The 11,271-nt window shown below is 51.0% G+C and overlaps 1 protein-coding gene across 1 annotated transcript in view; it reads left to right on the top strand.

Annotated features, from left to right (window-relative positions):
- MAP4 (microtubule associated protein 4) overlaps window positions 1-11,271 on the top strand; it is a 133,080-nt gene that overhangs the window by 25,690 nt on the left and 96,119 nt on the right. The window contains exon 2 of the mRNA XM_017836828.1: window positions 4,042-4,093. The gene's annotated coding sequence lies outside the window, so the exon portion shown is untranslated. The remainder of the gene's footprint in view (window positions 1-4,041; window positions 4,094-11,271) is intronic.

The raw sequence follows: 11,271 nt of genomic DNA, 5'->3' as shown, positions 1-11,271 counted from the left end.
GAATAAACTCTTGGTTTAGGATCTTGGTGAGTTCCTAAGGCAAGGAGACAACGTAGGGGTTGTGCTTGTAAAGACAGTTTTCCTTCCAGTGGGAGATGTCCCTGCCCATGGCAGGGTTTGGAACAGGATGATCCTTAAGTCCCCTTCCAACCCAAACTGTCCTATGATTCTGTGATTCCTTGTGTCGGGTTGTAGTTTATTTTCTCCTAACATTATTCCTCTAGGAAAGGACTGGGCTGGAGAGGAGAGCTGCCTTAATCTGGGGTTTCATGGCCACCATGTAAATATAGCTCAGGGCTCACCAGCCTTTGCATTCGACACCCTGGGACTGCTTTGCATGTGGAATGTTGGAGCTGCCCTGGGCACCTCCCCTCCTGGCTCTTCATATCAAGTGATCTCCGTGCCCCGTGCTGCTGGAGATAGGAGCTATTTAAAGGAAGCTGTTTATCCAGAGCTCTGGAAACAAAAGTCTGAAGGGTGAGAGAACAGGAAACTCGAAGATCGAGTGGCTTTTCCCTCGGAGGGTGCAGGGAACAGTCTTGTGGGTTTGGGATGAGGAAACCCAGAGTGCTGCTTGTTTAGGGAGCTCGAGGGAGCTGATAAGGGTTTCTGAGCTGGAGACTGGCACATTCTTTCTGTCAGGAACTCGACTGCTCTGAAGTGCATTCCAGCTGCTTGGGGTAAGAGTGGTAATGGGAACGGAGCCGGGGGCTCGCTCTGCTCTCCCTGTCTGGTGCTGCAGAAACACAAACACAGACTGAGACAGTCACTGCTCATGCAGAAAGGTCTGGATCCTTGGAACCATCCAGTCACCATAATTCTGTGAGGTGGGTGTAGGGGCATTGCTGTCTTGTATCCTTTTTGGATGCCTTACCCAGGTGGGCTCTGCTTTTCTCAGGGGTTGTGGTTCACTCCATCCTCCCAAGGGCTCTCGCTGGGAACTGGTAGAGACAAGCAGCTGCTACTGAAAGTAGTAAGAACCTTCAAAATTACAAAAAAAACCAGGAAAGAGTTGTTAATGTTTGCCCTGAAATATGGATATGCTTTTGGGACTGTTTGGAGTAACTGTTGTATTCCAGATGGGGTGTATCTGGGGAACTCTCAGGGGACACACTGGAAGTAGTCAGTGTATTAGTGGGATGCAGGAGTCAGGTTTGGAGGGGGGAATCTGTGTGGAAAGCTGGCTGGAGTTAGAGAAGCCCTTGGAATGTTCCACACTAAGAGTGTGAGGAGCTCAGGAGCTGGAGGAGCTGAGGAACAGGAACTGCTGGTGCAGGGTGGGAAACTGGATCCTGCAGGGATGGCAAACACGACAGGACAGCCTGGGTGCCAGGCAGGACCTGCTCCCCGCTCCTGCAGGCAAGGGAAAAGGAAGAGTGGGAGTGGCAGGGGGTGTAAATGAGATCCCAGGCTGCCCTCCCTGCTCCCGCTGCTCTTCCACATCGCTCGCGGAAAAACGGTGTTGGGGAGGAAGAAAGCTGGGAACTTGGAATCAGGGTTGCAATTCATGGGCAGGTATCTCTTAAAATAGTTCTCAGAAAAGTTTCTCAAGATTGGAAAACAATTCCAGTCAATCATGGCCCACAGGAGTGGGGATTTGCTGGATATAGGACTTCTTTCTGCTGCTCACCAACTCTTCTGTAAGGTGGAAGTCTTCCTCAGTTTATTATGGGAGGGGACAAGGTGAAGTCCATCTTAGGCTGCTGTAAGACCCAACACTCACGAAATCTTTGCAGCCACACCTGGAGTTTTAACAAATCTGTCGGTTTGGGGTAAGAAAGACAGATATTTAACCTTTCTGCTTGTCAGACAAGAACACTCCATATTTAAAAAGCAGCAATTTTCCAACTGGGGGCAGTTAATCCCACCCTGGTAGTAGAGGAATTCTGTCCTTCAGGGATTATTTTGAGAGAGGGGCAGCTTTACCAAAGGCAAAAGTGGTTTTGCCCAGACTGAGCACCTGTGGGAGACTCTCCTTCCCTGTTCCCAGGGCCGTGGCTGCCATGGAGCAGCACTGAAAATGAGCCCACACTTTTCATTTTCTTCAACTCTGCCCCAAAAGAGAGGGCTCTGGGTTGGTTTCCTTAACAAATAAGGTGAAGTTGAATGTTTTCAATGCAAAGAGATGGGAATATCGTGTGTGAGAGTGGATGACAGCAGTGGATGTGGGATGGACTTTAATGAGCAGCCTTGGAGCTCTGATGCCTCTGGGTGTGATGTGGGTGTTCATCCTTGGGGAGCAGCTGGAGAGAAGGACCCCGATGGCCCAGTTCATCACAGGGTGGCTGAACTGCAAATAATGATGGGGAAGAGGAAAATGTGGGTTTATTATGTGTGTCAGCAGAGTTTGCTTCTGTGGGGAAGGGGAACATCAGTGTTACCACTCAGCCAAGAGCTGGCACTGAATTCCTCAGATATCTGAATTCCACACAAGGTATTTCTCCTTTCCTTGGTGTAGTCACTCTCCTTCCCAGCCCTTCTGAAGGGAGCAGGACTCTTTCAGAAGGTTTTACCTCTTACTGAAGCTGAAATGACACCCTTTTCACTGGGCTGTTTCCTCATTTATCTAAAAGCTCTGGCATTTTACTCCCCTGGAACATGAAATGTGCCTCTGTAGGGAGAGGAACACAGGTTAGTGTTTCTGTCTGCCCACTGAGCAGGTGCTGAGAGGATATTGTGCTGGACATTGCCCTCATGGCTTGCTGTGGTGAAGAACAGGTTGGACGTTTCTCCACGTGGATTCAAATACTTGAGCTCTGTGCCTTGGTTTATGTTCTTTTCTGCGTGGGGAATATGAGGAGTAATTATTTGGAGAGAATCTTATTTAAAAACAAAACTAGATAAGTTTGCTTCTCAATAAAGAAACGTTACCAACAAAATGTAAAATATTGGGTAGAAGAATCTGGGACACGACACCCAGTGGATGAGGAGATGGTTCCCTGGGAAATCTGGTGGGTGCAGTTCCACTGGAATCGTGGAAAACTACAGCGAACAGGCGGCTGGGGATAACCAGGGGCTCGTGACTCAGACGTGGCTGCCACAGGTGGCCGGGCAGGTGTGGCCCTGGCAGTGACTTTGTGAGCTCTTAAGCCCCTCACTGAGCACCTGAAATGCTGCTTAGAGCAGGGCTGTCCTGCTGAGCCCGGATTACTGCAGCTTTAACGGGGGCTTTGGGGAAACCGGGTGCGACGTGGATCGGGGGGAAGAGTTGCTGACGGTTTTCATGGAATGTCCTGAACAGGTTCAGCAGGTGTTGATGGAAACAGCGATTCCAGAATGGCTGGGGGTGGGAGGGACCCCTGGAGATCATCCAACCCCCTGCCAAGGCAGGGTCACCTGAGCAGGTGACACAGGGACGTGCCCGGGTGGGATTGGGATGTCTCCAGAGAGGAGACTCCACACCCTCCCTGGGCAGCTGTTCCAGGCTCTCCACCCTCGTGGAGAGAAGTTCTGCCTCGGGTTGGGGTGGGACTTGCTGTGGTTTGGTTTGTGGCCATCGCTCCTCGTCCTGTCCCTGGGCACCTGAGCAGAGTGTGGGACCATCCTGAGAGCCCTTGGGGATATTTGTGTGGATTGATGGATCCCCTCTCACCTTCTCTCCTCCAGACTGACCAGGCCCAGCTCCTGCAGTCTCTGCTCATCAGGGGGATGCTCCAGACCCCAGATCATGTCTGTGGCCCTCCTGGACTCTCTCCAGTAGCATCTTGTCTTTCTTGATCTGTGGAGCCCAGAACTGAACCCAGCACTCCAGAAGTGCCTCCCCAGGACAGCAGAGGGGCAGGATCCCCTCCCTGACCTGCTGGCCACGCCCTTCCCAACGCCCCCCGGGATCCCACTGGCCCCCTGATCCCAGCAATAGCCAGGTCATGTTCCTGCTGAGGAGAGAGCACTCAGGAAAGCTGCCTGGGTCACTGGAGGGGGCCTGCAGCAAAATTTCCCGAGTTCCAGTTACTCAGATTTAACAACTCATTTCCCAGCCATCCCCAATGAACTCCCATCCCAGACTCCACAGTCACATTCCTTCTGCCTTGTGTTTTGCAGATAAGCAGTTTCTGAGGACTGAAGGACCTGCAAAGGGACACCTGCTTTTGAGGTAGGAACTGTTTTTCTAATGACCCAACGCTAAATCTTTCATTAAAGAGCAAAGGTTTGATACAGCTGGGCGTGCCCATGGGAATGAATGACCATCCAGGGATCTGAAATGGCAGTTCTGGGAACTTCTGTGGAGCAAACATGTCTGGAATGCACTCACCTTTCCATTCTAACATTCCCCTGTTTCTGTTTGGGATAACAGGGCTGGTGTGAGACTTGGGGATTGTCCTTTCTGGCCACTTGGACCTTCTTTTCTTGCCTTTTCTGCTGCAAAGGGCACACATTTAACTTGGTCACTCAAATCTTCTTTTTATCAGAGTAAGAGGACTACAAAAGATTAAAATGGGTAAACGAGGCTAAGAAAAGTCTGATTTGATTTGTTAGGAATTGGGAGCAGCGGATCATCCACGTTTCTGATCCTCACTGTCCTTTGGGGGAAGGCTCCAGAAAGCTCCACTTCCACTGGAGTCTGCAGTCAGGGGATGTTTGAGGTGCTGGTGCTCATGTGACATGTTTTGGTGAAGGAACTACAATTTATTCATGATATTTGTGTGGACTGAGAGACCCGGGATCTTCTGCAGTGCAGTTTAACTGTGATTGTTCTCAAGTGCTATGTGTGTGTTTGGCTCCTGAGAGGAATATCAGCCATTTTCTCCACTGTTTGACCCTTTCTTTTGCCTTTTCCCTGACAAAATGGGCTGAGTTCAGAGTGCTGGTGCCATCCCGTGGGTTTGGCTGTGGGGAATGCCAAGGAGTCACACGGATGCAGTTCATAACACCTTGTTCTTACATCACCAGCTGTCTCTGCTGTGATTTGTGGGCACTGCCTGGAGGTGACAGCAGCCTCATGTGTCTCCTAAAACTTAGAGCAAGGAAAAAAAGGGCATCTGAGGAACAATTTTGTCTCCTTAAGTGGCAGATGCAGAGAGGACACTGTGGGTGCAAAGTCCTTTATTTTCAGTGGGGTTCACACTCCTGTGTGTCCCCGTTCACGGTGTGACTGGAAGAGGCTCCTGTGTGTCCCTGTTCCTGGTGTGATTAGAAGAGACTCCTGTTGATGCTGTGACAGGGCCCAGGCCCAGCTGGGGCAGCCCCACCACCGTTTTTGGCAGCCCCACCACATCCCCCCCCGAAGTGGTGCTGTAGAAGCCATGTGAACAGCAGCCCAGTGAGGTGGCTGATCTCCCTCGGGTGGGATGGAGGGAGGGCACGTGCCCAGAGTGCCCTGCATGCCTTTCCCCGTGGCCTCAGTGGACCTGAGGAGGTCACGGGAGGTGTGTGTCACCTCCTCCTGCAGGGAGGGAGCGTGAGGGGACAGGGAGGTGGCGTAGGAATGTGAGAGCAGAGCGCCGTGTTTTCCTTCCTTCACCTTCCAGTCTGGAGTGGTTTTTATTTTTTCTCCTTTCTACTTCACTGAGCTTGGACCAACAGGTCTGAATGTCTGCCAGACTCCTTGGATGTCTGGACTCGCTCTCAGACTTCCCTCAGTCACAGAATATCTCCAGTTGGAAGGGACTCAGGGATCATGGAGTCCAACTCCCTGCTCCTTGCAGGACCACCTAAAAATAATGATATGACAAAGAGTGTTGTCCAGGCACCCCTTGAGCTGTGCCAGGTGATGTTGTTACCTCCCAGCTTGGGGGTTTGCTGGTGTGATTTTCCTCCTTCCTTCCTCTGTTGTCCAAAAATGGGAGTTCCAGTGTGAGCTGCCTCCTGGAGTCCCAGGGATCCATGTGCCTCTCCACACTTGTTGTTCGTGGTTTCAGGACATGGAAACCAAACAGGTGCTTCCCACAGACTCTATTCAGCAGCTAAAAGTGCTTCCTGAAGTAATTTATCCTGGAACATTTAATCCCCACTCACTGACTGCTCAGATGAATAAAGGCAACTTCCTCCCAACGTCCTCTGGAGAAGCTGGGAGAGAGGCAGGAAGGAGGAGGTGTTTGTGGGAGTTGGGCACTGCCTGGTTTTTGGATGACCTGCTTGAGGAGTGTCCTGACTGTGGCTTTCCAGGAACCTGAAGGAGCCCCCAGGAAAGATGGGAGAGAGACTTTGGACAAGGAATAGAGGGACAGGACACAGGGAATGGCTTCCCACTGCCAGAGGGCAGGGTTAGATGGGATATTGGGAAGGAATTCCTGGCTGTGAGGATGGGGAGGGGCTGGAATGGATTTCCCAGAGAAGCTGTGGCTGCCCCTGGATCCCTGGAAGTGTCCAAGGCCGGGTTGGATAAACTTGAACAACCTGGGCTGGTGGAAGGTGTCCCTGCCCATGGCAGGGGGTGGCACTGGATGGGCTCTAAAGTCCCTTCCAACCCAAACCATTCTGGGATTTGAGGATTCTACTTTACCGTGAATGGTTTTACTTCCTCAAAGCAATGTGGGAAGAACCGTAAATTAAAATAAAAAGGGGTGTTTTTTCCCCAGTACTACAGTGAGTAGCCATTTACCTGGTCCCTCCTCCCCTCCTTTTTGGAAGGGAGCTGCCTGTGTCCCAGGGCACAGCAGTGGGACCCTGAGTGCTGCAGCCCTGCCTGTGATAAGACAGTGAATCATTCCCTGAAGGAACTCCAGGCTGTGCCCCATAACACCGAGGGGGCACCTGGAATTTCTTTTATTGCTCTTCCTTTCCTGAAATCTCAGCTTTTGTTTTCTCACCCCTGCCTTGTTTTTCAGCCACCCTCGAGTGTGTTTGTTATCAAGAGCACGGAAATGTAAATACAATGGTGGCTGAGCAGCTACTCCCTTCCTCCTCCTCTGGCTTCCTGCACTCGGGAAGGGGGGAACTATTCTGCATTTATTCGTGTCAGAAATGGCTGTTCTTCCCCCTGATGCCACCCCATCAGGTTCCAAAGCCTAGAGGGTCAGGGCAGAGAGAGGTGTTTGCTCTCACAGGCATTCCTTGGGAGGGAATTAACCTCCTGCTGCAGCTCCTCCCAGTGTCCTCCCGTCCTCCTGCCTGACAGGACATCCCATTGTTTAACCAGATAAGGCACCATTCTAGTTGAACTAAGCCTGCATTCTTCTCCTTGCGATATTGGAGCATATTTCTTGAAGAAGAACTACAAGAGTTGAAGCAGTGCCTTCTCTGACTTGAGAGCATTTCTCCCAGACCTCAAATTTTCAGTTACTTTTGAGAGTTGTTGCCTAAATGTGGTTCTTCTGCTTGTTGTAGTTGGGTCACAAGTAGCTGCTGATGATTGATTTCTGTGTCAGGCAGGGACTTTGTCATTAAAATTGGGTTAAGATAAGGGAAAGGCTCAAATGTAGAATTTGTTCTTTTGACTTAAGAGTTGGACTCGTGGTTCCCTTCCAGCTCAGAATATTCTGTGACTGTCTCAGGAGGAGCTGGGTGAGAGCATCAGGCTGCCCTCACACTGGGCCTGTCATCTGCTTTTTTTCCTGGGTTTGTCATAAGCTTTGTGTGGCAGGAACAGCTTCCTGGGAGGGTTATTTATCTCCAGTTCCCCAGCCCTCCCTTGCCCAGCCTGCCCCGGTAAATGCCATTAATGTGTTTGTGCTGCACTAGCAGGGCTGGGGAGTTCTGTGATGCTCTGCTGGCCCTGGGCCAGCCGTGGGGCTGAACTGAGCTCAAGAAAAATCCCCGGGATCCTCTCTAAGAACAACCATCACGTGAGAGCAGGAGTGTTCCCCTGCTTGGAGGGAATTAAGATGCCGTGTGGGGAAGGAAGAACAGCAGCAGCTTAAGGGCTGGGCTGGCATCCCTCTGCTAAGGGATAAGCTGCAGGGCCAGAGGAGGCAGGAGGGGATGGCTGTAACCTTTAGCTTTCCTTGCTGTCCAGGATGACACAGGGCTTTCAGAATACACTGGTTTTTAAATGAGAATCTGATCAATACCATGTGAAGGAGAGGGGAATGGACTTGTCGAGCTCCTGGTCTAGTAGAGTTCCCTGCTGGGCCTTGTGCCCCGTGTTCCCCCTGAACAGCCAGTGTTCCCCCTCTGGGAGGCTTGGGATGACTCACTGGACCTTTCCCCACCTCTCATCCCATTCTGAAGCTGAATTATCCTTCCACCTGCCTTTGGGAGCTGTTCCATTAGCACCAGCAGTGCCTCCTTCCCCTGGATCACAGGCAGGCAGAATTCCCAGGTCTCCAGCAAATCTTTCCATGAGCTGTTGTAGCCAAAGGCTTCAGCTCTGCTTGCAGAGGTGCCCAAGCGTGCTCAGTTTTCAAAGCTAAAGGCTTCTGCCTTCATTTAAAAGGATTTCTGAGGTTTGTCTTTCTCCCTTGTGTAGGCACAACTGTCCCTACTGAGGAGTAATTCCCAGTGACATGGAGTTTGTTAAAGCTCCATTATATTTGTTGTGGAGTTGCCCAGAGATGAACAAAATCCATACATTGAGTTAAAAGATGGTGCAGAGCCCCCTCCTGAGTGTGTTCTGGTGACACACCAGTGGGTGAGGGCAGGTTTGGATATTCCAAAGCTGCTCTCAGACAGGGTAGGGAGCAGGGTAAGGAGCAGGCTCCACAGCTTGGAGGTGTGCTCTGCTCCCACCCCAAATGTGCTCAGGGACTTGAATTCCCCATGAATTTCAGGGAAACACAGGGGCTGAGTTCTGTTCCTGGCCTGCAGGTGTGACCCACGTGGAGCAGGCTGAGCTGCCTGTGAGTGCTGAGTGGGCCTGTTCCCCCTGAACCAGTTTGCCTGGTGGTCCTGGAGCTCTGCTCCGGCAGGAACATGGGCAAGGCACTCACAGAGCAGCTGCTTTTCCTTGTGGAACCTCTGCTGCCACAAGGCTTTGCTGTGGTTTCCAAGTGGCAACCCCCGACCTCTGCACCAGTTCAGTGTGTCTCTGTTCCACTTCCAGGTTCCTTTTGGGGCATCTCTGGAGTTCACCCCGAGGGGAGGGCAAGAGGCAGCTGCTGAGTTCTCAAACTCACTCACCCGCTGTAGCCAAGATCCTACAGGATTTGCAAATGGCCAAAACTCATTTCTTAGCATAGAAGTGGTTTGTTTCATTCTCCCAAAGCATTTTGACCTTCCACTAGTGTTGGAAAGCTTTAAAGTATTGTTTTCTCTTTACAAATCTGCTTGAAAAAGCATTGCCAGCTTTGCTGTTCCACTCCTCTGGCTCCAAAACATCAAGTGATGCTGAGTTGTCATGGATGAAAATAGTCCTCCAGTCAGGTTTCTCATTTGGAAGCTTCCAGTCCTGTGTCCTGATGGGCAGGTTCTTGTGCTCTGTAATTACATTGTCAGGAGAAGGGCTTATTTTAATTAACAGTAAAGTAGCTGCTCTAATGCAGTCACTGACACAACTGGAATTATTCCGTGCAGGGAAGGGAGTGGAGCCTCTTGGAAATGGAGTTGCTGGGAGCAGTGATGGTGTGTCCTGGTTGCCAAATGAGCTCCTTCTGATTTCATGGCTGTGCTGCTGTAGCTGCTGCTCTCCATGGCCTGGGATGTTCCCTGCTCCTTGCTCAAAGTTTATCTTGTTTTTTGACACTGGCAAACTTGTTGATTTTGGGGCACTTCTCTAGGGAGTCAGTTTGCCTGTCAGAACAGCTCCAGGGGTGGGACTCCACCACCTCCCTGGGCAGCCCCTTCCAGTGCCTGACCACCCTTTCCAGGGAGAAATTCCTGCTGATGTCCAACCTGCCCCTCCCCTGGCACAGCCTGAGGCCGTTCCCTCTCCTCCTGTCCCTTGTTCCCTGGCAGCAGAGCCCGACCCCCACCTGTTTCCCCCTCCTGTCTCCCCTGGCATCCCCCCTGAGCCTCCTTTTCTCCAGGCTGAGCCCCCCCAGCTCCCTCAACTGCTCCTGCTGCTCCAGCCCCTTCCCAGCTCCCTTCCCTTCCCTGCACACACTCATGTCTTACCATGAGGGGCCTCTTTTCCAACCCGTTTCCACAAGCTTGGATTGTTTCTGCTGTTCCACAGAAAGTGTAACTTGGAATTTTCAAGGCTTAATCCAATGAATTTCTTGATGAGGTACAATATGGATGTAGGACATTAAATGCTAATTAATAGCTGCTTATTTTACTCTTCAGTGAGAGCTTTTTTGCTTAACTTAATTTCCGAATTTGTCCTCTCTGGTCTTACTTTCCCTCCCATGCTCTCAGGTGTCTGTATATACATATTTATATATTATTTTATATACATAAGGCAGTGTTTTGAGTTCATGAAGGCATTGAGGGCCTGCACAGTGGTATTAAAGCTATAATTAAGCTGGACTAAACCTCTGAATTTTTTTCCCCACAGCATGCCTTGAACTCATTCTCATCTCTAGGTTTGTCATTCCAATCTTTGTGCTGTACAGTTTTCACCACACCTTAGAAATTCAAGCCCAAATTCTCACACGAGCACAAAATCCATTATTCTGGGAGCCACATACATGAGACAAACACGGAGTGGGATGAACTTAGAGGGGGTGACACGAGGATTGTTTGGCTGAGGGGAACTTTGGTAGTGAAACTTCTCCCTCTCTGTGCACTGTTGGTGAAGCTTCTCCCTCTCTGTGCACTGTTGGTGAAGCTTCTCCCTCTCTGTGCACTGTTGGTGAAGCTTCTCCCTCTCTGTGCACTCAGCTGCCGTTACCAGCCCGTGGCAGGGAGAAGATCTTGCAGGAGGAACAACGAGGAGGTACAAAATAAAGATAATTGTTGAGTGACCCACCGTATGAGCCCTGTGCCATCCTTGCCTTGGTTCCCAGAGAAGGAGCTCTCTGGACAGGGCCAGAAGGCCGTCACTTTGTGGGTTATCCTCTGGGGGAGGTGGGAGCCTCTCTGCTCCCTCTGTGCTATTAAAGGAAAGCAGCTGACGGAGCAGCTGGGCCGGGCTGTGGCTCAGCCTCAACATCCCCCGTAGAAAGTGCTCTGCAAACAGCCCGGCTTTCCCTACCCTGCCCCCACTTTGGCTTCCCCTCTGCCAAGAGAAAAGAGGAGACTCTTCCCCCCCATGATTAATGAAACTCTCCTTATTTGGTGCTGCCTCTCCCGGGAAGCGGCGGCGCACAAAATCCCGTCCCGAAAACCAGCAAGCCAGCTTTGCCCCGGGGAGTTGGGAGTTCTAAAGCTGTTAAGGAATAGGTCATTTTGGGGCTAAAACTTCCAGGTCTGTACAGAAGGTGGGCAAGACTCCTCTGTTTTCCTTAGATAAGCGTTTATGATTTTTGGAGTCTTTTTTTAGGTCTCTTATTTCGATACTTGTAGGACCGGGCA

Source organism: Lepidothrix coronata, unplaced genomic scaffold, assembly GCF_001604755.1.
Source record: "Lepidothrix coronata isolate B3197 unplaced genomic scaffold, Lepidothrix_coronata-1.0 Scaffold285, whole genome shotgun sequence".
Lineage (NCBI taxonomy): Eukaryota > Metazoa > Chordata > Aves > Passeriformes > Pipridae > Lepidothrix > Lepidothrix coronata.
This window is presented reverse-complemented; position numbering and strand designations above follow the sequence as displayed.